This window comes from Falco biarmicus, chromosome 4 (assembly GCF_023638135.1).
Source record: "Falco biarmicus isolate bFalBia1 chromosome 4, bFalBia1.pri, whole genome shotgun sequence".
Taxonomy (NCBI): domain Eukaryota; kingdom Metazoa; phylum Chordata; class Aves; order Falconiformes; family Falconidae; genus Falco; species Falco biarmicus.
This window is the reverse complement of record NC_079291.1, coordinates 98528003-98555558: the sequence shown is the minus strand read 5'-3', so window position 1 is coordinate 98555558 and position 27556 is coordinate 98528003. Positions and strand designations below refer to the sequence as shown.

General features: G+C 47.2%; 1 long non-coding RNA gene across 1 annotated transcript; it reads left to right on the top strand.

Annotated features, from left to right (window-relative positions):
- Window positions 1-7121: 7121 nt before the first annotated feature.
- On the top strand, window positions 7122-26742 carry LOC130148098 (uncharacterized). The gene is made up of 7 exons (XR_008821471.1): window positions 7122-12750; window positions 13020-13146; window positions 13549-16235; window positions 16393-19153; window positions 19584-19670; window positions 20719-21003; window positions 23711-26742. It is a non-coding gene; the product is annotated as an uncharacterized LOC130148098 (long non-coding RNA).
- The last annotated feature ends 814 nt before the right edge of the window (window positions 26743-27556 follow it).

The following is a 27556-nucleotide window of genomic DNA, read 5'->3' as shown; positions in this document are numbered from 1 at the left end:
CCTGTTTATGAATTGTTTTTATGCCGTTCCCCAGCCGAGTGAAGGCTTTCATCTCCCCAAACAATGAAACTCAAGTTACTGCCAGAAGCCTGGTAGCTGTCACTCAGCAGCACAGAGGCTGTAATTAGTCTTTTCCAGTGCACACTTCTTGGATTTCGTTTTAAGGAGGACTTTAACTTGTTGCTTATTACTCACAGCTGACCCGTCTCAGCTCCCAGTTGTGAAATGGGTTTCCTGGTAAGCGTTGAGACAGGTTGTGTTTCAGGTGTGGGTGTTTTTCTGTGTGGATCCTCATTCCCAGATGGAAAAAGCTTACAGCTCGTCTGTCTTCACCACTTCTAGGAAAAAATCATCCCTGAAAGCAAGTGATATATTTTGCCTTTTTCTCCTATTCTTTGAAAGCTGTCAGTACTAATTTAATTAGTTGAAGCATAATCACAGTTTATCATTTCCAAGTCTAATGTATTATAATGTTGTTTATACTGATTTGATGATTAAAGGCCTTGTCAGAATCTTTGTTTCTTTTCAAAAAGAAAATGTATTTATCACCCTTAAAAAAAATAAATAAGTCTTTGTTGTTATGCGAATGAGACACACCAGATTAAGGATGCTTATTTTACCTGAACAGGTATTTACAATAATTTTCTGTACCTTTGTTGTCTTTTTTTCTTGACTGCAGTGCCCTTGTCTTGCTCTGCAAGATGAATCCTCACTGGGACCAGCTCTCTCACGCAGTGCTGTGGCTCTGCCCAGCCTTGGCCCGTGCTCGTGTCCACCCACACCCTCTTCTCCTTTACCTGTGAGCCCTGTCCACCCTCAGAGGGGCCCTCCATCACTGTGCCTGCTAACAGGGTCTCTCAGAGCTTCATCTGCAATGTGACCCCCTTGCACAGGACTGTCTCTCAGGGATGGTCCCAGTGCACCGGCCCAGCTGTGGGTCCCCAGGATGCTCAGTGCAGGTGCTGGGGTGGCTGTGGGACCCACTGCCAGCTGGGGAGCCCATGTCTGGGGGTAAATTGCAGTGTGTCCAGGGGCAAAATCTCAGTTTGGAGGCTGAGGGAGCTCCTTGCCTCTGCTTTGCTGGTGCAGGCAGTGTTGGTGGGTATGACCCTGTCCAGCACACAGGTGCTTCCATCCTTATGTTGATGGGGTTTCCCAACTGCCCTTCCCAGAGACCACGGAGCCTCCACCAAGGTTTTACCAAATCCCACTTTATTTCCCCAGTCTCCTTGCAAGATCAAACATCTCCACTTTGCAGCAGCGCTGGACTGAAGATCCAGTCAGGTGAGTAAATGGAGAGAGGCCTGTCTGCTCAGAGCAGTATACCAGGTAAAAGCTTCTGGGTTTGGGCTGTTCACTATGTTCTGCTTTATTTTGCATGCATAAATACGGTGTCCTACATCTCATGGCCATGGTTGTAAGCTGTGTTTCTGGTCCTTGAAAAAGCAATATGTTTCATACACCTTCCTGCTGGAGCCTTAGCTGCAGTTTTCTGCAGCTGGGTGAATGATCATATTTGTGTCTGTCATCAATTCCACAGTCTGTTATTTAAATTACAAAGCTCATTCTTTGCATCAGTATATGCACAGCAAGTTAGCAATCTATGCATAAAGTCTCAGCAGGCAATGATTGTCTCCTGAGGAAGGCAGAAGTAAAGGCCGCCCACTGGATTGACAGAAATATTGCTGAATTCAGATGAGTTCCTGGAACAACTGGTTTTCTTTCGAAGAAAGTTGCCTTTAACACTGTTGCGACTGAGCACAGGTGAGCAGGGTGTTGGAAATTAGGCTACCAGCATAATTACAAGCTGGTGTAAAAAAAAAAAAACACCCCAGTGTCATCAGCTTGTTTATGACCTCAGTAAAAACAAACCCCAGACCTGAACAATTATGCTAATTCTGCTTTGATTTACAGCAATGATAACCAGCAAATATGCTGACAGAGCTGCCTGATGCATGTGCTGGAGGAGCAGGCGGGGACCTCATGGGGCTTTCTGCAAGGTTTTTCTTTAATGGGTCATTAAGGTTTGGGTTCTGTTTAGCATTGCTCTCTCTTTGGGCGTCTCCTCCAGCCATGGGTGAAGGGTGATGTGAGCCCAGTGACTTGTTTTTAGTGGTGGGGGAGAATGTGGGTGTGGGGAGCTGCACCCTATGAATTGGGGTATCAGTGATCTGTGCGAGCTGGCGAGGGAGGCAGGAAAAAAGAAAAGGTTTTTTTATTATTATTTTATTTTTTCTTTACTTGCAGACCCTAATAGGGTTATTCTCCCCTTGGCCTAGGCGGTGGTCAGGCAGGGAGACAGAAGGGACTGGTTTAGCCCTGTTTTGCCTCTGTGGTGTGGTCTCTTTGGGATACTGGTAGCAAGCACTGCAGTCTCCCAGATGTGCAAGTTTCAGATGTGCTGGTCCTTCCTTGAGCAGCTCCGAGAGTGATGCCCTGTCCCAGCAACACCTGCTGGGGCCAGCAGAGCTGGCACTGTTGGCTGTGAGTGCGGTGGAGACAGCAAGACCACCTTTGGTCCTCTGAAGGTGCTGAGCCACCTGGATTTTTGAGCTTACTGTGGATAAAAAGGCTATTTTCAAAGAGATCACTGGTTAAACTTTCAGTGGACAAAAAAGGAGCTGAACTTTAAAAGTAACTGAGCCCTCGCAGGACATTTCCAAGTATCTTTGCGAGGGAAAGTTCTGGGCTCTTGCTGTTTAGCTGGCAGGGACTGAGGGATGTGTGTATGTTTATTTTATATCTACACACACACACATGCGTGCATGCATGGGTGGGAGGGATGCCATGGAGGCTCTGAGATGTCTCTGTGTGCTCGAGGCTGGCAGCACAGGGCTTGTGTACGGACCAGGCTGGGAGTCCAAGCGGGTAAGTCACCCTGGTGGTAGCACCTCCTCGGGGCACTCTGGCTGAAGCCTCCACAGGCACCGGCACTGCTGCCCCGTTCTTGTTTGCAGTGCTGCCCTAACCAAAGTTCATGGTCGCTGACCCCTGGGGGGTCTGTCCTCTGTCTTACCAAATAAATCGGAGGAAGTGGCTCGTGCTTGGGGGGAGCCCACAGTGCCAGTGGATGGGGAGCATCATCCCCTGGCCACCATGCCGCAGCTGAGCCCGCCTGCCTGTCTCCCCACCCCGGCTAGTGCTGAGCGTGTGGAGGAGGCTGTGAGTAATTTTAACCCCTGGAACAATTTCTGGGTCCCTGGTAATGGGCTTTCTTCTTGCAGTAAAGCAAACTGGGAAAGTCTACCCTTCACTTTCAGGCTTTAAAATGACCTTTTTTTTTTCCCCTGACATAAGGATAAAATCATGAAAACGAATGCCATAGTTCTTGTTGTTCGGGGTTTTATAATGCAATATATTTTGGCTGGTGTGAAAGTTGCACTCCCTGGTTGTGGCTCCTGCATGCTTCACCAAGCAGGCTCTGAGTGATAGGATTACAATGGCATGTCTTTCTCTAATGAGTTTAAGCACAAAGAGTTACTATTTCTAAATAAATATGTGCTATTAAGTGCTGTCAAACTTCTACAGAAATTATTAAAACATTGGATGAAAAACTTTATAAAAGGCTGAACTCTCACTTGGGAAGCAGCACATAATGCAAATCAATAGAGCTGCATTCCTTTGCCGTTTGACTCACAAACATGCAGCTTGTAAGAGTCCTTCAGGATCTCCTCCCCCCTTCATAATGCTGTTTTGTTTCCAAATACCAGTAAAGGAACGTTTTTTTCCTCAAGGTAATTGCATAACTTCCTTCTGTTTCATGCTCAAAAAGCACCTGTGCAAGTCAATGGACCACAGAGCGTGTTTAGATATCTCTTACCCTCTGCTAATGATGTTCAGTAGATCAATCGAGGAAGAGAGTAATTTTTTTTTTTTTTCCCTTATAGAGGATCTTGATCTTTCTCTGAGGGGAATGACCTTGACTTCGTAAAGCAGCTAAACTGGGAAAGCTGTTTTGCTATTCAAACTGAATTTAGACTATCTAAATGGATAGGAGGCAAAAGAACAAATCTTCTCCCTCAAACAAATGTAAGATATTAAGACGTGGCTTTGGAATGATTATAGGCTAATACACAGCTTGCTGAGAGGTGGTATTTTTGCTTTTTCGCCTGTGTCTCTAACCTTGAATGTTCCATTCATCTCTGTGGAAATGCTTCCTTTTTGTCAGACGTTTTGTGCACACAAAGAACAATTTAAAACTTACATGGCATGGTCAATCTGAGATACCTAACTGGCTCTTTGGAAAACATGAATTGTGTTTTTTTTGGGTTTTTAATACAAACACAAAACAAGTCAGTGGCACCACATTAATCATTCAAGCCGATTGGACAGTCTCCAAGCACCAGTTGAGTTTAAAAAAAAAAAACAAAAAACAACCAAACAAAAACCCTACACACTTTGATAAGAACCAACTGGGAATGAGATATTTCTCCCCACCCCCCACCCCCCCCAAAGTTTCGAAAAGAACAACAAAAAAACAATTGGAAGAATTGGCAAGAAAACAAATTGAACTACCATGGCTGGTTGTAAGGGCCATACTTTGCCTCTGGAGAAACGATTCATAAATATTCATTAGCCTGGGGAAACATGAAAAACAGGATTAGACTTATTCGTGGGAGTTCATCTTTAGGGTCAATGCTAGGGTGTGAGAGCCAAGACAGGCAAATTACAGTTTTATAACATATTTCCTGGGACAGGCAAGATCTGTGGTCTTCCCTCTTAAAAACAAAAAGGGGGGAAAATCCTGAAAAGACAACAAAAAAGTATTTTCATTTCTTTACACAGCAGAGATGCTGTCTCAGCTCAGGACTGCCCCATGGGTGATGCACACCCCGTGTCCTGAGGCACCGTGCCATGGCTCTGGCTGCGTGTCCCGGGGGCTCTGTGTGGCACGTCCCCAGGGATGGGTGCTGGCCCGTCCCTGCAGACTGCGGCACTGCTCCCTGTGCTGTGTTTGCTCCTTCTGTTGTTGCCTTGGCCTGTCCATCCCTGGGATGCTGGGGGGTCCCCTGTGCTCCTCGGCACTCTGTGCAGAGAGCCGCATCCAAGCAGCCCTGTGCTGGTGGGGGATTAGTGCCCGTGGCACGATGTAGCCCTGTACAGCGATGGGGTTTTTACTGCCTGAAAAGATCCAACAGTTTTGAAGCTGGCAGGATTGCTCCTGAAGTCCTTCCACGCAAAGCTGGTGCACAGCGGAGAGCTAATGAGCTCAAAAGGCTGATGGGATGGGAAGAGTCCATGATGCTTCCAGGAACCACCCCCAATTTACCAAGGGAAAAGAAAATGACTGTGACCTCTGGCAAGATGGCCAGGAGCATGAAGATGTCCATATGTCACCTATCCGCTAGAGGCTGAGATGATGAAGAGAAGCGAGTCCCAGGGAAATGTAGCCAGGTCCAGATGATAACTCAGTATTGCAGGACTTGGAGTCACTACCTTCCTCTGCTTCCAGGGAAAAGGCTCTGTTTACTCCTGCATCCCTTGGTTGCCTGTTTAGAAGGTGACATTGGTATTGCCTGCTGCCAAATGTACGTGTAATTTCTTATAGATTGCTCTCCACTGCCGGGATGGATGGCTATGTGCTGCCGTGAGACACAGACTGATATTAGCAACAGAAGTATGGAATCTGAGAGCGAGCCCCTGTGCTAATATTAAAGGAAAAATGCAGCATGAGCGTACGCAACATACTTTATGAAATCTAGCAGACTGATGACATCTAGAACCATCTGAAAAATCAGACCTCCACTTATCCACCCTCTGCAGCACACAAAGTTAATCATGCCGTAATGCCGCTAAAATGAGTGGGTAAGTGATTTTAGAGACTTTATCCATCATCAGTTCAGGGCAGATACACCATTTGTGATTCCTACACTTAAAATCATATAACCATAGAATCATTGTACTGGGTTTGCATGGCAAGGTTCTGGTAGCAGTGTGGCTGCTGTGAGAAGCTGCTGGAAGCTTCCCCCATGTCCGACAGAGCCAGCGCCAGCCGGCTCCAAGATGGACCATCAGCAACGGTGGTAGCACCTCTGAGATAACGTATCTAAAAAAGAGGGGAAAAAACCTGCGCAACAGCAATTGCGGCTGGGGAGAGCAGCGAGAATATGTGAGAGCAACAGCTCTGCAGGCACCAAAGGCCAGTGCAGGAGGAGGCAGGAGGGGCTCCAGGCGCCAGAGCAGAGATTCCCTGGCAGCCCGTGGTGAAGCCCACGGTGAGGCAGGCTGTGCCCCCAGCCCAGGGAGGTCCAGGGGGAGCAGATCCCCACCTGCAGCCCCGGGAGGGCCCCGGAGCAGGGGGATGCCCGAAGGAGGCTGTGAGCCGCGGGCAGCCCGCGCTGGAGCAGGGTTGTGGCAGGGCTTGTGCCCCCGCGGGGACCCCCGCTGCAGCCGGCTGTGCCGGAGGGACCCCCGCTGGAGCAGGGGCAGAGGGTGAGGACCCTGTCCCTGAGGAGGGGGGAGCAGCAGAGACAGAGTGTGATGGACTGACCCCAGCCCCGTTCCCTGCACCCCTGCGCCGCTGGGGAGGAGGAGGGAGAGAAAACCGGGGGTGAAGTTAAGCCCAGGAAGAAGGGAGGGGTGGGAGGATGGTGTGTTTCAGGTCTGGGTTTATTTCTCATTATCCTACTCTGATTTGAATGGTAAAAATCTAAATTAACTTTTCCCCAAGTTGAGTCTGTTTTGCCGGTGACGGTAATTGCTGAGTGATCTCCCTGTCCTTGTCTCGACCCTCGAGCCTTTTCTTATGTTTTCTCTCCCCTGTCCAGCTGAGGGAGGGGAGTGATGGAGCAGCTTTGGGGGGGCACCTGGCATCCAGCCATGGTCAACCTACTGCAAGCATTCAGGTTTGAAAAGACCTTTAAGATCATCAAGTCCAATCATTAACCCAGCACTGCCAAGCCCACCACTAAACCCTGTCCCTATGTGCCACATCTACATACCTTTTAAATACCTCTAGCAATGGGAATCCAATGCTTGATAACCTTTTGATGAAGAAACTTTTCCTAATATCCAATCTAAACCTTCCCTGGTGCAACTTGAGGCCGTTTCCTCTTGTTGTATTGCTTGTTACTTGGGAGAACGACCCCATGCCAGCCTCCTTTCAGGCAGTTGTAGAGAGCGATAAGGTCCCCCCTGAGTCTCCTTTTCTCCAGGCTGAACCACCCCAGCTCCCTCAGCTGCTCCTCATCAGCCTTGTGCTCTAACCCCTTCCCCATCTTAGTTGCACAGAGGGATGTGATCCTCAAAATCCGGTAGCTGGGACAAAGTGTTGGAGTCTCACTGCCAGTGCACTAGAACAGGGAAACACAATATACCTTGTAAAGTGTGCATGGGCAAGTGCTGCCAGAGAGTCTTGTCAGAAATTGCACAGGTTTTGTAGACAAATCAGGCAAGGATGAAGCTGAATTTAGGAAAACAATAGCTAGAAATATTTTCTGCTTTGCTATAAGCAACAAAAACCTTGGAAGTGAATTGGTTAGTCTGCAGGATCCTGCTGTTAAATATCAGCTTTCCCAGCTTCAATGGGAAATGCTTTGCCCCATGGTAACCGGGATACTGTAATATTGCCTTGCATTTTTGTCTTTTCTATGTCTGCGGAGCTGTTTCCTCCATTTTTTCAGTTACTGCTGTCATTTCTGGTGCCTTTTAATATGCCAAAGTAACTCCTAGCAGAAGCACCAGAGGCTGAGGGGAAATTGGGCTTTCTCTGCCTGAGCCTTTTTGTGCAGGGTTTTCTGTTTGCTGATTATTATCTTGAACAAGCAGAATTCTGACAAACGAGGGGGGGGAGAAGGGGCGCTCACATTGCTTGAGCCTTTGTACCTTCCCCAGGTTGTTTTCCTCTGCTTGCTGGGTTACAAAGATACAATCACGGTACTTTAATACTCTTGCTTAGGAGCGAGGGATTTCCAGCTCCCCAAGGTGGATTTCACTGAACAGCTCCAAGCCTGATGATGTGGGAAGGCAGAGGCTGCAGGACAGGCTGTGCTGTGCAGCTTTTCTTGCTTTTGATTAGAGCTCATCGCGTGTTGAGGATAACTTGCCGTAAGGGGTAACCAGCGCACGCTAAGGCAGTGCCAAACAGCCGATTGCTCTATTATAATAAGAAGACTTAAAACCTTCCTCCACAGTGGGTCACCCCGAGTGTGCTTTTATCCCAGCCCAGGTGTCCCGTGGCTGTTTGGGTACAAGGGCCATTGTTGTGGTTTAACCCCAGCTGGCAGCTAAGCCCTGCACAGCGCTCGCTCACTCCCCCCAGGTGGGATGGGGGAAGAGTCAGAAGACTAAGAGTGAGAAAACTCGTGGGTTAAGTTGAAGACAGTTTAATAGGTAAAGCAAAAGCCACACACACAGCAAAGCAGGGAATTCATTCACCACTTCCCATGGGCGGGCAGGTGCTCAGCCATCGCCAGGACAGCAGGGCTCCAGCACGTGTAGCGGTTACTTGGGAAGACAAACATCATCACTCAGAATATCCCTCCCCTTCCTCCTTCTTCCCCAGCTTTACATGCTGAGCATGACACCATGTGGTGTGGGACAGCCCTTGGGTCAGCTGTCCCGGCTGTGTCCCCTCCCGACCCCTTGTGCCCCCCCAGCCTCCTCGCTGCTGGGGGGGTGAGGAGCAGAGAAGCCCTTGGCGCTCTGTAAGCGCTGCCCAGCAGTAACGAAAACATCGGTGTGTTACCAACGCTGCTTCCGCCTGACAGGCGGCTGCCAACTTTTGAAGGGCAGATCGCTGCTGTTTTCTCCCCCCGCATGCTTAGGCATCTCAGACACCACCAGCCGCAAACAGGGAGCCTGGAGCCCCGTCCCTCCCCACTCTGCACTTGCTCCAGTCTCTTGCTGTTTTCTTTTTCCTGCCCTGCATTGATACTTCCTTCACACTTCTTCTGGTCCTCGATCACCAGCAGCCAGGGCATTGCAGCTGTCTATATTTTAACTTAAAGTGAGTGGCATCTTTTCTCCTGGCAACAGGCTGCCTTGCTTTCTTCCCCTCTCCTTCGATAAAAAGTGACAAGTGCTCCTTCACAGAGCAGCACAATCAAAGGAGCCGCTCAAAGAGAGCTGACAGTAAGTTGTGTGCTGGCTGCAAGCTGTTTTACCGTGGGACCGCTTAAATAGAGTTCACATCCTTCCCATCTCTCTCCCTCATGTGACAATGCCTTGCACCCTTTCTGATGATATCAGAGATTATCTCATGGTGGCTTATCTGAATAATCAGCTCTGGGGTTTCTAAACTGTCTAGAGGGATTTTTTTGGCAGCTCTGCAAAGCTCTCCGAAATGTGGTACAATGCAGCTGAGAGCCGTGCCAGAGGGCTTCGCTCCTTGCTCTGCCGCTCAGCACCCTGCTAATGGCTAGGTCAGTATATAAGAGGCTTTTCTAAACATTTCAGGATGCACTGATGTGTCTTTAGCCCTGGTTCAGGCAATCACAGACACTCTTTGGATGCAGGATTGCATCTTACTGAGTGCCAGCACTGCCTAACAGCAAGGGAGCCTCTCGGCAATGCTGCAAATCAATAATGTCTGTAGTTTTTCTCCAAATTCCCTCGAGCCAAGGGTTTTACCTCTCCCCTGCCTTCATCTTCAGCAGTCTTCTTCAGTAGTAATGGGCATCTGTTACCCACTACCTTGGTGCCAAACATTTTCAAGTCTGTGTTGGAGGGATCTTGACTGAAACCGCTACTGTTACCGGTAGCAAGCCGACGATGAGCATCTGTGCTACCCAGCATAGCTCCAGTCTCAAAGGGAGTGTTTGTCAGGCTCCTTTTGGTTTGTAATGGCTGCTTTTACAGTACAGCAGTCAATTCAGCAGATAGCAGTGTAAGCACTGATGGTGGATACGGCTGCTCCCCTCTGCTCACCACCGTGGATATGCGGAGGGCAAAGTCAGCAGGATGGTAGCACAAGCTTTAAGTTAAACACATGCTTAAATTCCCTCTAGGGTAAGGTTGGGTTTTGTAACCCAGCCTTGCAATTAGGAAGGAAAATGCCTGCCATGGCCACGTGTGCTGGGACAAACCCATTGCTGCTGTGGCGATGCCGCCAGGAGGGCTCGGTGCTATTGCTGCCGCAGCTACGGAAAGGTGAAGAGTCCAGGGAGTGTTTTTTGCCTCAGGCTTAAATCTGAGTCTGCTTAAATGCCACTCCATTTAGTTCTGTTTGGACCAAGTGCATTTTAAGAAGAAGTTTAAGAAGAAGACTTTCAGAAAAAGTCACCAAGTCTTCCAGTCTGTCCTGCTTTGTATCACCAGTCATTTTATTTTGGCCCATTTTCCTAGAGATGACCCAGTAATGTGCACTGGACTCCAGCATATTTCCAGGAAGGCATCAGTCTCGATCTTCCTGTGTTTGGTGGGTTTTTTTCTTACTTTTATCTACAGTATGTTTCAGTGAGTTATCACCTTCGCTGTTAAATTATTTATTTTTTTCACTCCTCTAATTTAAATGAATGTCGCTTTAGCTAACAAATGTACCTTGGTAAAGAGCATTAAGAAGCTCAGATAACTACTTTGCAAAGATTCTCCTTCTGCTGCTGTGTTAATGAAACTGAAACACTCTTCCTTGCAGTGGTCTGTGTAAGATAGCTGGACTTTTTACATTTCATAATTAGTTTCTGGATGATTATCTATTAATATTTTCATGCTTGATTCCATGCCCACGTCTGCTTTTGGCCAAGGTCTCTTTTGGCCATCTTATTTTGCATATTTGGACTAAGCCGTTGAAGAAAATACTGCCTGTGCTGGAATCAGGGAGACTGCATTTGCTGAGCAGACTGGGGTAGCAATTTGGGAACTTCAATAATTAGTCATTTGTTTCTAGAATTCTGCTTTGGATGGCATGTAAATGTGAACTAACCTTTAGGAATCCTCTGCAGCTCTGACACCTAACATCAAACTTACACTTCGCAACAGGACAGAGAAGCTATAATTTATGAGCTAGTGAAGTATCTTTAATTAAACCAGTATTTTCTAAATTTTGACTTAATTTAATTTTAATCTAACAGAAAGAAGCAATCTGAGTCCAACCAAGGTTTTCCTTAAATACCATCCTTGTTATCTGGGAGGCTTTGAATCAAGTAAGATAGATGATTTTAATTTCCATGTTCTCAGTGTAACACTTGGGGTCAATGTTTGCATACTTATCATAGGCAGTTTACCATTGACAACCACTGTAATTGTTCAACTTTTCCTTGGTGAAGATCTGATTGACTATTATGCACTGTATTTATTATGTCTCACACTAAAATATAGATGATTGATTATTCCATTATTCTATTGACCAAGGCTGTAACAAGGTGTGACAAATATATGCCATTACAGTCCATAACCAACTGTGGAAGGTAGTGCAGTCAGGTAGGAGAATTCTAATGCGTGCGACTCTCTGGAAAGCTTTAGGAAACTTTCAGGACACTGTATTTAAAAGACTTTACCTGAATAAATGTTCTTCATTCCTGCTAGGTACTTTCTAAGGATAAAAAAAAAAGATAACAGCCCCCAATCCGAAAAGCTTAGAATATGATTGAGAGCCCACTGGATCCAAGGGAATTTCTTCCAGTGAGTTGCTGGGCTTTGGCAGGGTCCTGAGGGTAATCCCTCTGTTTACTTCACTGGGAGTTGTGTCAGCCCCTGGAAATATCACCATTTGTTAGCTGCATTAAGATGTGTGGGGAAAAAAGTGTCTTCTGTCACTGACGTAACACGTTAACGTGAATTATGTGCACATATAAAGGGGGCTTATAGTCGGAAAGAGAAAACCCCTGTATTTTAAAGCTCTTTATCTGCAGCTTGGTATTTGAAATACATAATTTAATTATCTTTGAACTCCTTTGTTCCTCCTTAAAATAAATCACGTTTAATTTTCCTTCTAAATATCATGCATTGATGGACACAGCACTGGGGATCATGGTAACAAAATGGTGTTGAACCAGCTACTGGAAATTAGGAGTAATAAACAATGCATTTGCTACCAGTCTGTCATATTAATTAGTCTTCAGAATGTGTCAGTGCTTTTCATTTGTATTTAACGTTGCCTGAGCTTACTGCCAATTAAATACAATGTTGTTATCAATTCAGCTCGCACGTGATTACATTGGATTAATGTGGTTATTTTCTTTGATCCACTATAATTAAAAATCACAGTTGTGATTTTAAACAAGTGTAAAAATATAATAAGTTTGCATTCACAGCTGCCTTTTTCTTCTAATTTACTTTAATAACATTTGCCTCTAATTAACGATTGTGGAAGTCCCGGGCCTCATTTAGCAGCTCAGAGGAGACAACAGCACTTTGCACGTGCCTGGGTGCTGTCCTCGCCCCCTGCCCAGCTGCAGTGGGCAACGTTTTCAAGCCAGGTCTATGGCAGTTCAGTCCCCAGATCCTCAAGGAGAACTCATCAGCCTCAAGCCAAAAGAAAATACCACCTTAAAACTCAATACTGTTTCCCATGAAGCCTGATGGCTGAGTCTAACTAGCGTCTGCACTGTGCTTAATTCCCAGGGAGGCTCGACCGCTGCGAGTGCTGCAGCAGGCTGTGCTGTGCAGCCGCCTTGTCCCCACAGGACCTGTCGCCCCAGCAGTTACACAGCCAAGAGGCACACGGAGACATTGGTTCGTGCAAAATGGGAGACCATGACATGCTGAGAAGACGCGAATGCCTACAGGCTGATCTACCCAGTTCTGGGTTTTTGGGCTTCGGCTTTCCACTGAGTCGGAGCTCTTGATTTTGAGACCTTCCACCCAGATGAGGTAAGGAACAGGCAAAATGCCACCGCCCAAACCAGAAGGATGTTGTTTCCCATTGCAGCCCACTTCTGTGCTGCTGACAGACAAGACCCAGACAGCAGAAAGGCTGGAGGAGGCTGCTCTTCTGCTGAAGCAGATAGAAGTAATTAGTCAAATCACTGCGGCGCAGAGAGGGATGCTGGCCCATCTTCTGTCAGGCAGCAAATGACTCATTGCATAACAACTTCAGTAAAGGAGTAATTTTTTTCTTTTTTTTCCTCTTCCACTTTCAGCAGGGAAACAGAGAGATGGATTTTTCAAGAGGCCACCAAGGCTTTTGTTTGGGAGCTTTGCCTCCCAGGTCGCCTAAAGCCACTGAGAAAGTTACCGCCTGAATAATTGTCATCAGCAGTCACTCTGGTAAGGATGGAGACCAGAGGCATTGCTCCCCTTCAAGAGGCATAGACATACTGAGCAGCCGGTGGGTGAGTTTATTCCCTGTGTGGACCCAGCACTGCTGGATCCTGCAGGAATAAGGCAGCCCTGGATGCTCACCACCTCCCACCACCCAACCCCTTGTATCCCCCTGTCCATGCCAGCCATGGGGGTAGTGCACAGCAAGGACATTGCCGTGCAGCCCCCCGCAAGGCACTGCTGGCTGGAAGAGCATTTTCCCCACAAGCAGCAACAAACAGAAAAGCGCTCTCACACATTCTTCATCACTTCCAAGTGAATGATGAGCAGCAAGCACCATGTTTGCTGAAAGCTGACCGCTTCAGCGACCGCTTCAGCTGAGTTTTGCCCACTGCTGTGTTTCATCAGGGGCCACTGCAAAGGTCTTCTGTGCTACAAGAGGCAGAGTCTGCCTGTCCTGCTGCGTGCCCTTCCTTACCAGTTCAGAAAGCAGATGAATAATAACGAAGCAAAGAATTAAGCCTGAATGAGTAGAAGTTAGCGAAACAGGAGCCATGCCTTGCTGGCCCTTAGGTAAGTAATGTGCAGCGTTCTGCTGAGGCAGGGCTCTCTGTGCACATAATAAGTAATGTTCCAGTGAGATGAAACCTCAGGCTCCTGATTCAGCTGGTATTTCTGGCAAATTGTTGACCTATTGCAGTTTGTTCAGGATTTTTCTAGTCTTGGTAGAGTGGCTCTTAACAGTGACAGATATGTCTGGCTGTTTCTAACAAATATGCAGCTTTTGTGACTCTAAAAATTCTAATACCTTGAAGAACCCCAGATAATAATTGCTCCTGTACTCTGCAGTAGCACTCTGTGTTTATAAGCAAGGAAAAGAATTAATTAAATATTAATTAATAGGATTTAATATAGCTGGTGCTATCTTGTGTCATAGAATAACTCACAGGGACAATTTTAATTTCACCTGACGTACGTATATGGATGATTTCTCTCCCGGGCTGGAACCGGAGGACAGTGCAGCTGTGCTGCAGGCAGGGAGAAGGGCAGCCCGGCTAATGAAAGGTGGCTGTGGGGAAAGGGTTCAGTGGAGCCGTTTGCCACATGGAAAAGATGTAAAGAGGAAAGCAGGAAAATGGCCTGCCTTTCTGTTCACCTTGGGAAGGAACAAATGCAGAAACCATCTCCTTGCCTGGCTTTGATGCAGCAGGTTTGATGGAGAAAATCCTGCTCTTTTAGAGCCCTTTTCCCTGCTTTATGGTAGCACAAGCAAAATTTTAGCCCAATTTTGGATCTGTTAAAATTTAGAGGAATTTTTGGAGTTCCTGTGAAGCGAACAAAACATAAGGGCATTGCTTATGTCACTACAAAGAGATGTGTCAAATGGAGTGACAAAACCAAATGCTAGCTTGTGCTTCACCACCTATTAAGCCCAGCAAGAGGCTGTGATCAAACCCCTTCTCTGAGTGTTGCTAAAAGGCTTTTATTAGCGGAGCGATGCAGCCTGTGGGGACCTGTCATACTGATGTTTCCCTGACAGGGGTCAGAGATCAGACAAACTACTACAGCACTGTACATCCAAGTTGTCTCTCAACATCCTTTGGCCTCACGTTTCATGTCACATTAAGGCTTTTCTCCAAAGTACTTGTGTTTAAGGTGAATCTCAGGCTGACGCTTGCACAAGCTCGTAGATGTGCACCAGCAGCTGGTCGTTTGGTGATTTCAGGGGGCTTGCCATCGCAGCCCAGAGGTCAGGCAGTGCATGGCTCACCTTTGGCTGCCATGGGCTGGATCTCCATTGCAGCCCAGCCTGCATGGGTGAGGATGCTTGCAGACAGCTGAGGTCTTGGGAATTGCTAATGAAACCAACTGCTCTGCCAGCAAACTATCCCGGGTCCCCCACTGGCTGTGTAATTAAAATGGGGACTGTACGGGTGTGAAGTTAATGCTGTATACATAATGTATCTGTCCCAAGGTAAGCCTTCGCATCTGTTCTCTGTAAAACTGTAAGTGCAGGATGTAATTAAGCGAGTGAGAAATAGTTTGAGCTGAACACAGCATTGTCCACCAGCAGCTCAAACCGCCTCTCCCTGAAGCAGTGCAGTGAGTCTAACCAGCCAGAGTTAGAGCTGGCATAAAACAAGGCTGGAGGTGCTGGCGGATAAGAACGTTTGTGGGTTTGGCTTTTTTTCCTTTCCCCCCTTTATTCTGTCATCGAGTACAAGGAGAAACTTCAGTCTGTAAATGCCACCGGATCTCCATTTCACACTGACATTCCCAGGGACAGCAGAACTGCTTGTAAAGTGTCTGTCACCCAACGAAAATTGGGGAAAAAAATATCTTCCAGGCTTCTGCACACCTTCATCTCTCCTAAATAAGCTGTCGCTTAACCCTTGCCTGCCCTCCTCCTCCTGCTTCTGCCGGAGCTGATGGTGAAATGCTTGATCTGCTGGGTGTGGGCAGTTCTTGGAGAGCTGCTCACGAGATAGAAAAGAGGGAGGGGAAAAAACTTTTCCTGGATTTTTAGGAACATGCCTGAAAATGCTTTTATGTTCGTGACCCAGAAAGGCTCACCCAAAAGATTTGCAACCACAGCCAAACACTGAACTGCCCATCCGGGCTTTTCCTCCCACCTCACCTGGTTTTTTAGTTAAATGTCAGTTTGCTTGTCAGCCCCCGGCTGTGGTTTTGATGTTATTTCCTCCCTTCTTTCAGCAGGATGTCTTTGCTGCAGAAGGACAGAAGTGCCGCGGCGTGACAGCTCCTCTTTCCCAGCCAGGGCTGCGCATGTGAGCAAGGGGCTCCGGCAGCGGCCGGGCAGACGAGGGATGGGCAGGCAGACATCAGACAGACAGGCATCACATCTCCTGGCCGGGCTGGTGCCAGGAAAGGAAAGGAGGTGTCAGGGCATCTGTCAGGCCCCAAAGCAGCAGTTGGCAGATTTAAAAGTGAAATGTGCAAACGGGGGATGTCCGCGCTCCAGTGGCCTCTCCAGGCACCAAGCAGGAGGATGCCGCACGCATCCAGGGCGCTGTGCTGGCCCCTCGGCTCCTGTTTGCCCACGGCTTCTCGTGAGTCAATGGTGTGCATGTTGTGTACGTATTGCAGGGGTTTTATCCAGTTACACCTGACTTCATTTACAAATACACACTTTTCATGTATAAAACTGTGCAGGGCTACAGGGCTCTCCTCCTCTTCTATATTACTTCTATGCCTCCTCTTCTATATTACTCCTCTTCTCCTACAATTTAGGTATAATCTTCGGTGATGGGCTGCTGATCTTCTACACTGTTTGTGCCAGCCCAGCCTCGGAGAGCCCCACCTGAGCAGCTTTTCCTTCTGGTGCTCCCGGAGATAAGTACAAGCTGCTCTGTCTGTCTGTGTATTTGTGTATAGGTATGTCCGTGCATACGCCTGTGTGTATATATATAGTGTTGTCTTGGATCATTAGAGGTTATTACCTAAATCTTTTCACATTTGTGTCTGCCAGGCAATAAGCAAGTATTATTAAAACAGGGCTGCTTAAATGAAAGCAGCTGGAGAATAGTTTTCATTACAAGGCTGCCAAATTATTTGAGCAATCTCCTCACCTTACCTCAGGCCTACCCAGGGGCTGCAACTCAAATGCCAGAAACTCATTTCTGTCGTTTTACTTTTATTTTTTCATTCATTCATATGCACAAGTTGAGATACATAAATATATATATGTGTATTTGTATACATATGTAGACAGACACCAATTATACCTATATATAAAGACCTTAAAGATCTTAAAAAATGTACATTCAAAATATATGTAGAATTATAACAGTATAAATGTACCCAATGAATAGCACGAAAATATAACATATTGTTTTCATATAATTGTGTATATTATATAATTATTAGTAGTATATCATATAATTACCGTGATGATAAGTAGATATGTATATATAGTTAGATTTATTCATTATATCCATTCTATATTATATGCATATATGCATATTCATATAAACAAATATACACATATCTATATATAAAGTCCTTCTAAAGTACCTTCATATGGTTATATTTATATGAGGTCTATAATAAATATGTTAAATGTATATATAATATTATATGTGTATATGTATATATAGAAAGGTCTTATATATGTGGGTGTATATATGTGTAAATACATACGTCTGTATGTATATATATATATATATATAAATGTTTTTTAAAGGTCTTTATAGATACATACACAACCAGCATATATATATATGCATATAGAAATGCATATATACACATTTTATATATTAAAAACAGAATTTCTTTTTCAGCTCTATAAAGACCTTTATATACAACTACCTGAAATCTGTCTATGTGTACCTAGTTAACGCATGTATTTTGCTGGGAGGGCTGCGGCGCCGGTGCCTGGCACAGCTGTGCTCGGTGGTGGCCACATCACCTGCCCAAGAGGTCCGGGGGAAGCGGCCGGCCCCCCGTGGGCTCTGCAGCGCCGGTGCTGCTGCTGTTGCCCCCCCTGCCCAGCAAAGCACGGCAAAGTTGCCTGTAGCATCTCGCTTTCAGCTTGCACCAGAGTATTTGTATTTGTTTCCCTGTCCCTTCATGCTGCCCTGCAGGGAAAGGATGGGATCTCTATCTGCTTGCCCCCATCCCTGACCAACATTTCATCTGTGTTTAGACCTGATAAACACGAAGTGTGCAGAAGCCTGGCCCGTGGGAGATGTGCATGTGCACACAGGCACCTGGGGCTCACTGTCTTGCAACTGTTCATTTTCCTCTCCTGTTTTATTGACAGGCCTTGCCTCAACCTACCCCAAAAGTCACTGCAGAGAGTGGCTGAGGCCAGCATAGAGCCAGAGCCCTGCTCCAGGGCCAGCAGTGACAGTAGGTCTTAGGAGAGGAGACCACGGGTGGAAAGGGTTGCTTTTCTTCTCAGCTGCTGCATTTGACTGGAAACGTCTGTTCAGTGTTTTTAGTACAGGTACTTACTGATGGTTTGCTTATGATCTGCAGCCTGGTTTATGCCAGGAGAGGTCTGGGATTCCAGCGTTCCCTTCCCTTCTGGTTATGGGGCTCAGGGGGGCTTGTGAGCGCTGCTGGAGGAGGCTGAGGATGCGGGCGGTACCTGGAAAACTCAGTTTAGCTGGGGCACAAACATCTGTGCAGGCTTAAGGCGGTGCCGAGTTTCTGCCTTGCGTGCAGTTAGCTGAAGTTGTTGTGTTTGTTCGTGCTCCCTGGAAAGACTTTTAATATTTTTTTTTCCCCCCATTTTATTTTATATCCCTGGCTTGAAATTTATAAAGCGCTTGATCACCCAAGGAGCTGTGCCACTCTACCATCTGCATCGTTGCACAGCGAGCAGGCAGGGACAGGCCACCTGCTTCAGATCTGGAAAGTGCTTCTCAGTTTAAGGGGAAAAAAACTTTTAGGAAGGAGTTGGAGGCAGAATTGGATGAAAAAATGTCTTCTTAGAAAGACCAAGAATTAGCAGAATCTGAGTGGCGCGAAGACGGAAGCCCTTGTAACAAAGCAAGGTCAGGAAAGGAAGGGATGAAGGGAGACTTGCTTAGGCAGACCTGCAAACGATTATTCAAATGCACAACTTCTACAACCACAGGGCAAGAGGAGACTGGAGCGCTGCTGGCTCCTAGCACAGGGCAGGAGTGTGGGGGCAAGCATCATGTTTTGTACTGTCTTCCTCAAAGCGGGAGCAATGCCTGGCTTTTGGTTGAGAAGGAAGATTTGGAGCATGGGCTTAAAGGCAACATGGCAAAGGGACTGAATGCAAAACAGGAGGTTAAGAAGGGTATGCAGAAACAAAATTCCAAATCCAACAGCCCACAGTGAGTTAGGTTTTATGACACTCAATTACCCAGTGGGAACTTGCAACAGGTTGGGTTTTTTAGGTATTTACATACTTTTTGGGTTTTTTTAGGCACCGAGGGAGCAGGCTTGGGTGCCCAACAGCAGAAAGTGGGCAGTCTCTGTCCTGAACTTTGGAAGGATCTGGCCCATGGACCCACAGGTGGGTGCTTAACAAGTGTAAGAGCTCAGGGGTGGGACTGTGTACATGGAGTGTGGCAAATGTAGTGCATCTATTTAAGAGGGGCTTGCTAAGTGTACAGGGTCCAATACTCAGAACTTGGAGACATTTTTCTGAGAGAAAGACCATTTACAGAGACAGGAAGGCAAATGGGATAAAATGCAACATGATTTACCAAGCAAGATTAACCTGAAATCCCTAACTGATCTCGCAGATAAAAGAAATCCAACGGTTCTCCTCCTCCAGGATTTCAGTGATCCCCTGCCTTCGTGCTCTGAATATCTAACAGTATAAGCCATGCTGGACAAGATGTGGATTAACTGAATACCTCAGAAATGGGCTGGGAACTGGCTAATAGGGCCAAGTAATGGTAAAAGGAGAAGTTTTTCAAGGACTGTCTGTCTTCCTTCAGCATGGGTGTTTGCTGATGGTACCTGGTGAGGATGGCACAAACTCACAAGGAGCTTCAGAACATTTTAGCGAAAGGACCTGGAAGACTGTGAGTACACAGGAGATTGCAACCAGCTGGTACAACATGGTCAAGGGCACCCTGTTGTCCCCCAAAGGCCCTGTGGCAAGAGGGAGCACGCTCAGCTTGACACATGTGGTGTGCTCTCCTGCAGCCGTGCACCAAGGTGCTGGCCTTCCTGGCAGCAGACGGAGCTACATTTTGGATGCCACTAGCTGCACAAAGCTGTGAGTAATGCTGGGGCTGTCCATTAGTGGACAACTATTGCCTGCGCAGGGTACACCCCGTTGTGGTGGATGGGCACCTGGTGCTCCAGAGCCTCCTGGGAAAACGCTGTATTTCAGCATATAGGAAGGTACATACAGGAGACTAAACTGGCTGATGGGAACATTGCTCTTGGGAAAAGCATGTGCTGCTCAGCCCCAGAACGTCTCTAGGGAAAAGCAGTGGTGCTGGTGGCATCACGCCTGGTTCAGCAACCCCCTTCTTCACAGCTACCAGGGAAACCCATCACAGCTGTGCTCTGGGTTTTCTGGCTATGCTTCTTCTTGCTGTCACCCATCTCTCTGCATGCCTGAGTTCTGACTAATGTAAATACCCTCCCCCTTCTTTAGCATAATGAATACTAATTCCTTAATATGTGTTATTTTCTACTGTATCTCTATTTCCCTTCTATCCGTCTTAAGAGTGCCAACAATTGCTATCACCGTTTGTCTGCTGTGTGTATATAATTAGAACAGTCGGCTCAGGTAATTACTTTTTGCTTCCTTCAGTTCCTTCCTCTGCTTTGTACTGGTTTGCCTTGTTGGGGTTTTTCTTCATTTCAGGCTCTTTGGAAGAAGTTTTCAAAGCAGGGTGCGTGGCTTTTTACTCTACCACCCATTGAATTGGAGGCCACCAGCTGCTAAAGCCTCTAAACCCTCTAAAACCTCAGAGCTTCCTAAAACCTCCTGAGCAGCCAGCTCTCTCTCATTCTCTATTTCTTATCCCTGAGGCTCTAAGTGGAACTTGGTAAATGGTGTTTCTGCAAGTGAATTGCCTGGTTGAGAAAACTGCCCAGCTGCTTTTATTCCCCCAGGGCTGCCAAGCACCCGGCACTGCTGGTGCTCAGCTCACCCCCAGTGTGCCCAGGGAAGGGACACACAGGAGATGGATCTGGCCAGCCCCTTGCCTTCTACCTACATGGAAACCAGTGGCTGTCAGTGGGCCATGAAACCTTCCTCGTTCCAGCAGCAGGGAAAGGAAAACTCCCAGCAGTTTGAGGGATTCATGCAGAGACACAAAGCAAACCCACATCGGAGACCTGGGAAATTCCTGCTCTCCTCCAGCGTGTCAGTTTGCCTTGAAAGATTTCCTTTCACAGGTAAGTATCTGTTTAATTACAGCTATCGCAAAGACAGTTAATAGCTGATGAACATGCCAGTATATTTAAATTGAATATATTGAGCACGCTGAACAAAACCGCAGCTCTTGACCTTTCTCGTAAGTGAAATGTTGGAGCAAGCTCCTCTACATTTGGAGCCCAGGGAGAGCGTGGAGGGGACCACCCACTGCTGTTAATGGGAGCCACCCATGTAAATCCCTTTCATGCCAGCTCAACAACAGGCTGCTTAATGTCCAATTATTTTCATTTCATAGAGTTATTGTTCCTGTTGGCAGGGGAAAAAGTGGGAGGAAGGGTCTGGCTAAAGCAGAGCGCTCCAGGTTGCAGCATCTCTGGCCACACCAGCCTCAGCCATCCTGCACTAACACTTTTGTTACCGCCCTGAAGGCTCGGGGTGATTTAATGCTGGTGGCTACAGTTTGTCATTGGGATGGGACAGATCTGTGAACTAACCACCCTCCCCTGCCCTTCAGGATCATGACAGGACAAAGCCAGATTTATTCTGGATGCTGGGAAATGCTGGCCCTTTACCGGTCCGGGTGCAGGCGCTGCAGGGATGTGCCACCCACCCCCCTCACCGTCCCCTCGCCCCAGCCAGCTTCTGTCTTTATTGATTTCTCCGGAACGTGAGCTTGTGATTAAAGTTTGCTTGTGCTTAGGTACTTTCCTGAATTGGTGCTTGGGTCCTTACTCCAGCAAAAACTCTCATTGATTTGTGCTGGAGCACAGGCTGAGTAAGCCCCCGGGGACTGGCTATATATTTGCAGCACGGTTCTTTTCAGACACATGACAATTTCAGGGCAATTTTGTAACATTAAAACAGCATTACCAGTGTGTCTTTAACTGGCCATAAATAGAAACCTTGACTTGTCTATAGTGGTTTGATATTCCAGGCTAGGCAGGAACATTCAGTCCTGGCTCACAATCTGTTTTATCACCAAAAAGAAATTTTGTAGGTTAGACAAGTCAAGAGCTTACTCTTGCAAAACTTCAGCCTGTGTCTGTGAGCTGCGGTGAGGCTGCATCAAATATTCAAGTGCAGGAAGGCCCTTTTTAAGGCTCATTAGAGATGGCAAAAAGATACAAAAAGACCAACACCATTTTACACTTGTAAAAATACCCCTAGTAGATTCATATTTTTTAATCTTCAGTACAAAAGCTCCGTAACTACAGCAAGGCATTAGTTTCCGATGACTAGCTACCTTTTTTTCTATAGCCTCTGGCATTAAAGCTCTCAGTGAAAAGACACTTTAGAGCTAGTTCAGGCAGTTCATTTTCTGTCAATCAAGTCTCAGGCTGGAAGTATAAAGGCAGTAACATGACAAGATTTCTATTTTAATATCTTTACTCTTGATAAGATAATCCTAGAGGAACGGTGGTGATCAAATATTTACAGGCAGTGCTCGCTGGCACAGTCTATTGTAAAATTAAATACACAAAATTATGTGGGGATAATGTTAATGTTGTGATATGAGGACAAAAGGCAGCACGCTTGAAATGAAGGTTGACTCTTCTTAATATATCCTCCTCTGTGGCAGGGACTGGCGCTGCCGGAGCGGAGAACAGAAGAGCAGCTTTCATTTCACATTTTCTGACCTTTCTCCACTTTCCAGTAGCTTGTTTGTTATTTAAACATATTTGCGTACTTAATGATCTTGATTTTTAAGTATGTATTTGTGTGTGCATATCCTGTGGGTCTCTCGGAAGCACTCGACGACTCACAAAAGCCTGGGAGGGAGCAGTATTTTGTACTGAGCTAACCCCTTGCCCCATCATGAGCCCAGGTTCGGTCCCAGCCCTGGTTTGAGCCCCCTGGGAACAGCCAGTGCTGCAAGAGGCCATGCAGAGTGGGGACTGCAGGCGGGGGGTACATGGGGGGGTCTTTGCCAACTCGCCGCATGGGTTGCAGCCAGCAGTTACCTCTGGGGAGCTCTGCCTATGCAGCCTGCAGCCATGCACGTGCCCCAGAGCAGACAGAAGTGCCCCGAGTTCCTGGTTTTACAGACCAGGAGACTCGCAGCAAATGCACTCATGGACAAACCTTTGCAAAAGTGCATATTTTTCTTTCTTCCCCTTTTCTCTGTGCATCCTTGCTGTGTGGAGGTGGGGACATGCAGCGACCTGAAGGTCCTGTCCCTGCCCAGCCTGTCCAGGAGGAGCTCTGGCAGCACTGCGATGCACCGGGGCCCCTCTGCCACCACTTTTTCATGCCGCTCTGCTGGGGCTTAGCCGGAGCCTGGGGAAAATGAAGCGCTGATTTAGGCTGAAAGGCCAGTGCTAGCTAATATGGGAAATTACTCCAGCAATCATCACTCTTCTCCTGTCACTATGGTGACAAAAGAAATGACAAAAGCCTGAGCAGAAAGAGATAGAGTGACACAAGTAAAAAGGGACAGAGCAAATGCTCGGCAGCTGTGGCCGGTTCGGGAGCAGAGCTGAGGAGGGAACACACGGTACTCAAAAACTGCGCCGGAGCCACCTCTCACTGAGGGATGCAGCTGTGTCCCACCTGTGCACGCAGGGCTGCAAACAACACAAGTACTAAGCCCTCATTATACCAAGTGCAACAGTCAATGCAGCTTCCACAGGCCTAAAAAAAATTAATCCTGGCTGTAAAAGGCTTTTATGCCACAGCTTTAATCCTTAATGCACTAACCATTGATTTTTGCACCTCCTCCCTCCACAGCACTTGTTATTTGCCACCTGCCATAAGGACAGGGTCTGCAACCAGCCCAGCCTCCTCCCTATGTTTCAGCTCTGAGCAACGCTAGAGGACACAGCGAGGATGTCTGCGCTTTCCAGCCAAAGCAATGATCACCCATGACCGAGAAACACATGTCCAAAAGGAAGGGGAAAGCCCAGGGGGACACACCTGGAGGCAACCCAGAACCAAGAGGAGCAGCTGAAGGCAGGCCAGTGACTCTTGCTGCTCGGCCCCTTGTCTCTGCAGCGCTGCTGGTCAGGTTTATCTCAAGGCCATTCCAGCACCTACCATCTCCCCATGAACAGACATGGTTGCCAGCTCCTAGACGCCTAAACAGCACATTTTAGCTGCTCAAGGAGAGGAATAACTTCACGAAACTCCAAATAAGTGGTAAGTAGCAGCAAAAAGTGCAGGTCCAAGGGCAACTTGCCCAGGAACCCAGCTGGAGAAGGTGCCAGCGGGTTGGTGCCCATTCTGCAGCGAGACTCCTTACCCTGGGGGCCAGGAGGAGGTCACCAACAGATCAAACACAGCATCCAATTACTTTCCCACTTTAAGTTAAATTTTTATTTTCTTGGAGTCACTTTCAAAAAAACGGGGTTGGGAGGAAAAAGGGTGGAGTGCAGGGGAGAGCAGAAGAGGGTGCTTGAGGGAACAGTGGAGAAAATGTTCACCCTGACATGCCAAGCCAAAAGTACCCCCTGCCCCACCAAATCTTTTTTTTTTTTTTTCCCCCCTTTTGTCAAGAAGGAAAATTGTATTTTCCAGCCAGCTCTATTCATGAGTGATTGTGCAGAGCTCTGCTAATGGGCTATGCCAAGCTGTGGTCACCCTACAGAGCTATTGGCAGGAGAGGTGGCAAGTTGGAGAGGACTACAAGGGAACTCTGCATGATATTTTTTGATGAGCTGATTATTCAGAAATTTCACAAGAGCTGAAATACATCACTCTGTTCTGAAACTCACAGCCCTGCCAACACACAGGACAGCTTACATGAGCAGCAGCGTTTTCTCCTTCACAGTGCTGCTGGCCTGTGCATTAGCAACCAGATGCAGGAATCGGACAAGACTTTTCAGCAGCCATCGACAGCAGTGACAGCGAGAGATGGAAAGTGGGTAGAAGGACACAGAAAGCTGAGATAGAAATGATTTAGGTACTTTCACAGCTGTCACTATGTGAGTATTTGGGCTTGAAAGTTTTTCATTAGCTCCATGGGTACTAGGACATAATAATTTTTATTGCTTTACAGCTAGGATGTGAGATCACCCCCAGATCCCACATGTATTCAAGTATTCTTATTTCAGGGGTTGCTCAGTCCCCAGTCACATTTCAGGGTGCTATCACAAGCCAGGAGCTGACCTTGACTCTCCCCGTCGCAGCCAGGAGCCTCTGTCTTAGGCATTGTCCTGAGTCTGCAGCCAAGTCAGGCTCCCACAGAGAATAAACAATCATTTTCCCCTCTCTGCACCACTAATTATAAACAAAACACGGTGTTAGTTGAGCACAGGATCAACTGAGAGCATGATACCTGGGGGGGTTGGGCGCGTGTGTACTGGAGTGGGTTAGAAGCAGCACGGAGCTGATTTTGGAAATACTGCACAAAGACTCCAAGGAGCTGATGGGGCACGTCCCCAGACCATTGATCTGTCAACACACAAGCCCCTTTGAGCTACCTGGAGTGGCACCGACTGTCCCCTGGAGGAGCAGAGGCTGAAGCAAGACTGGTGCTGGATGGCAATTAAAAAACACCCTCCTGCTGTACTCACCACCTTTGTTGTAAGCACTGTAGAATCCCTGCCTGCCTTAGTGCAAGCAGATTTGCTGTAGGTCAACTAGACTGTCTAAAGCTCTCTTTGTGCACCAAGAACCATAATTGTGGTCCAGGCGAGCATACTAGAAAGCCAAGTAGAGTCATCCAGAACTGGGTGCCTGCGACCTTGCACAGCATTGGCCCACGCTGCTGCCACGCCAAAGCCTTCAGGGACCATTCCTAATGGTTTTGCCCAGCCCTAAAAATGTACATGCATGAACCGATGGCTGCCAGGTAGCCTTCTCTCGGGACCGGGTACCCGGGCTGCCTGGCAGGGCAGGGACCGGGTGCACTGGCTGATTGTGTGCTCCCAATAACCCAGCCATTCTCCTGCCCGCAGGACTAACCATGCCCAGGACAGCTCTTCTGCAATTTCTGTTTCAAGGCAGGCAGGGGAACAGGGCACGTGGAGCCACATCCTGCTCCCAGCCTGGTCCTACAAAAGTGAATGAAGAGCACTGTAGCGGAACCGCAGCTGGTTTACTAATGAAAATAGAGGCACACAGCCACAGGCACTGCACCCCCTTGGAGGAAATGCTCACTTCAGCAAAACAAACTTTTGGCAATGAAAAGAGTCTGGGAGTCTTGCTTCTGTATAAGAACAGGGAAGAAGAATCCGAGCCGTGTAACAGCAACCACAGTTAGCTCTGTCCTGTTACGAAGCCACCCCATTGGGACCACTCCACTTGCACCACATCCATCTAAGCCCCTGCATGTGCGATTTTTCTCCTGTTTTCTGCTTTTGGTGGAGGAGCTCAGCACTCTGAGGCATCCCCCAGCCCAAAGGCAAGCCCTGGGCCTGACCATAGCAAAGGCAATTATTTAAGGTTTTAAAGGACAAAGTTGGTTACAAAGACCATCAATGCCTTCAGCACAGCATATCCTCACATTTCCAGCAACTGCATCTTTGTATGCAGCACCCTGCCTGTGGAAAATTAAGTCTATAGGAAGCGTATTAATGATCCAGACACCATCCTCGAGACTCAAGTCTTATAAAAAGGGAGGGTTTACGCCACATACTGCTGCAGGATGTCATGTACTTCATGATCTGCCTTTTCTAATCTCGCCTTATCTCTCACCCCAATCCTTTCTCATGTCCCTCATCTATTGCAAATTCCCTTTTTAAGCTGGAGTGAAGCACATAAATATTTTCATGCTGCATAAATAGGTTGTTTTGTGCATAATGCCACAGGCGGCTTTTTTTTTTTAAAAAAAACAGGTCCTTTAGTGCTGTGATAACGGCCTCCTCATTTACACAAATGAAATCTTCCATACAGCTCAGCACTCATCTGCTCAGCAGCCCCCATGCAAAATGGTTGGCGCAGCGCCCACTCATCACAAGCCACAGAATTAATACAGAATATTCCATACTTAGTAGGAAGCCACTGAGCATCAGGTTTGGAAATACCTTGCACACGTAACGGATGCTCAGCTTCTCCTTGTAGCACTCTGCTGGCAGTGCCACTGTTGTCTTCTGCCTATGTGAAATCACAGCTACTTTAAATATTACAGTGCAAAAGCAGAACTGTTTGTGTCGGGCCCATTTGCCAGCATCTTTGCCCACCCTGCCTGCTCACCTTTCCTCCTCTGTCACTTCTTGCCCCCTGACCTTCATTTCCTGTTTATTCAGTCCTTGTTCAGGGTCCAGAAAGTGCAGACACCATCAAAATGGACTTCTCGTTTACTCTGCATCGAAAAAAAGATAGTGTTACAATCTCTACAGTTTTTAAAAGGGCTAATGAAAGACATCGGTGGCCACAGTGGGTCATGGTAAATCTTTGAAACAAACTGGCTTTTCAGGAGCAGTATTTTAACAGCACCACCATAAAATCTGGAATCAAACATCAGTGATTTTGTTTTAGTGTTTCTATTTATATTTGACCCGCACAAAGACTTCAGACCAAAGGACTGAATTCCTCTGCAGTATATAGCAGAGAAAGACTTAGGGAAAATTATGAGAGTTCATCCATTGCACATTTTCATACTTCTCAGGTCAGGCTGCAACCCTTTAGGACATA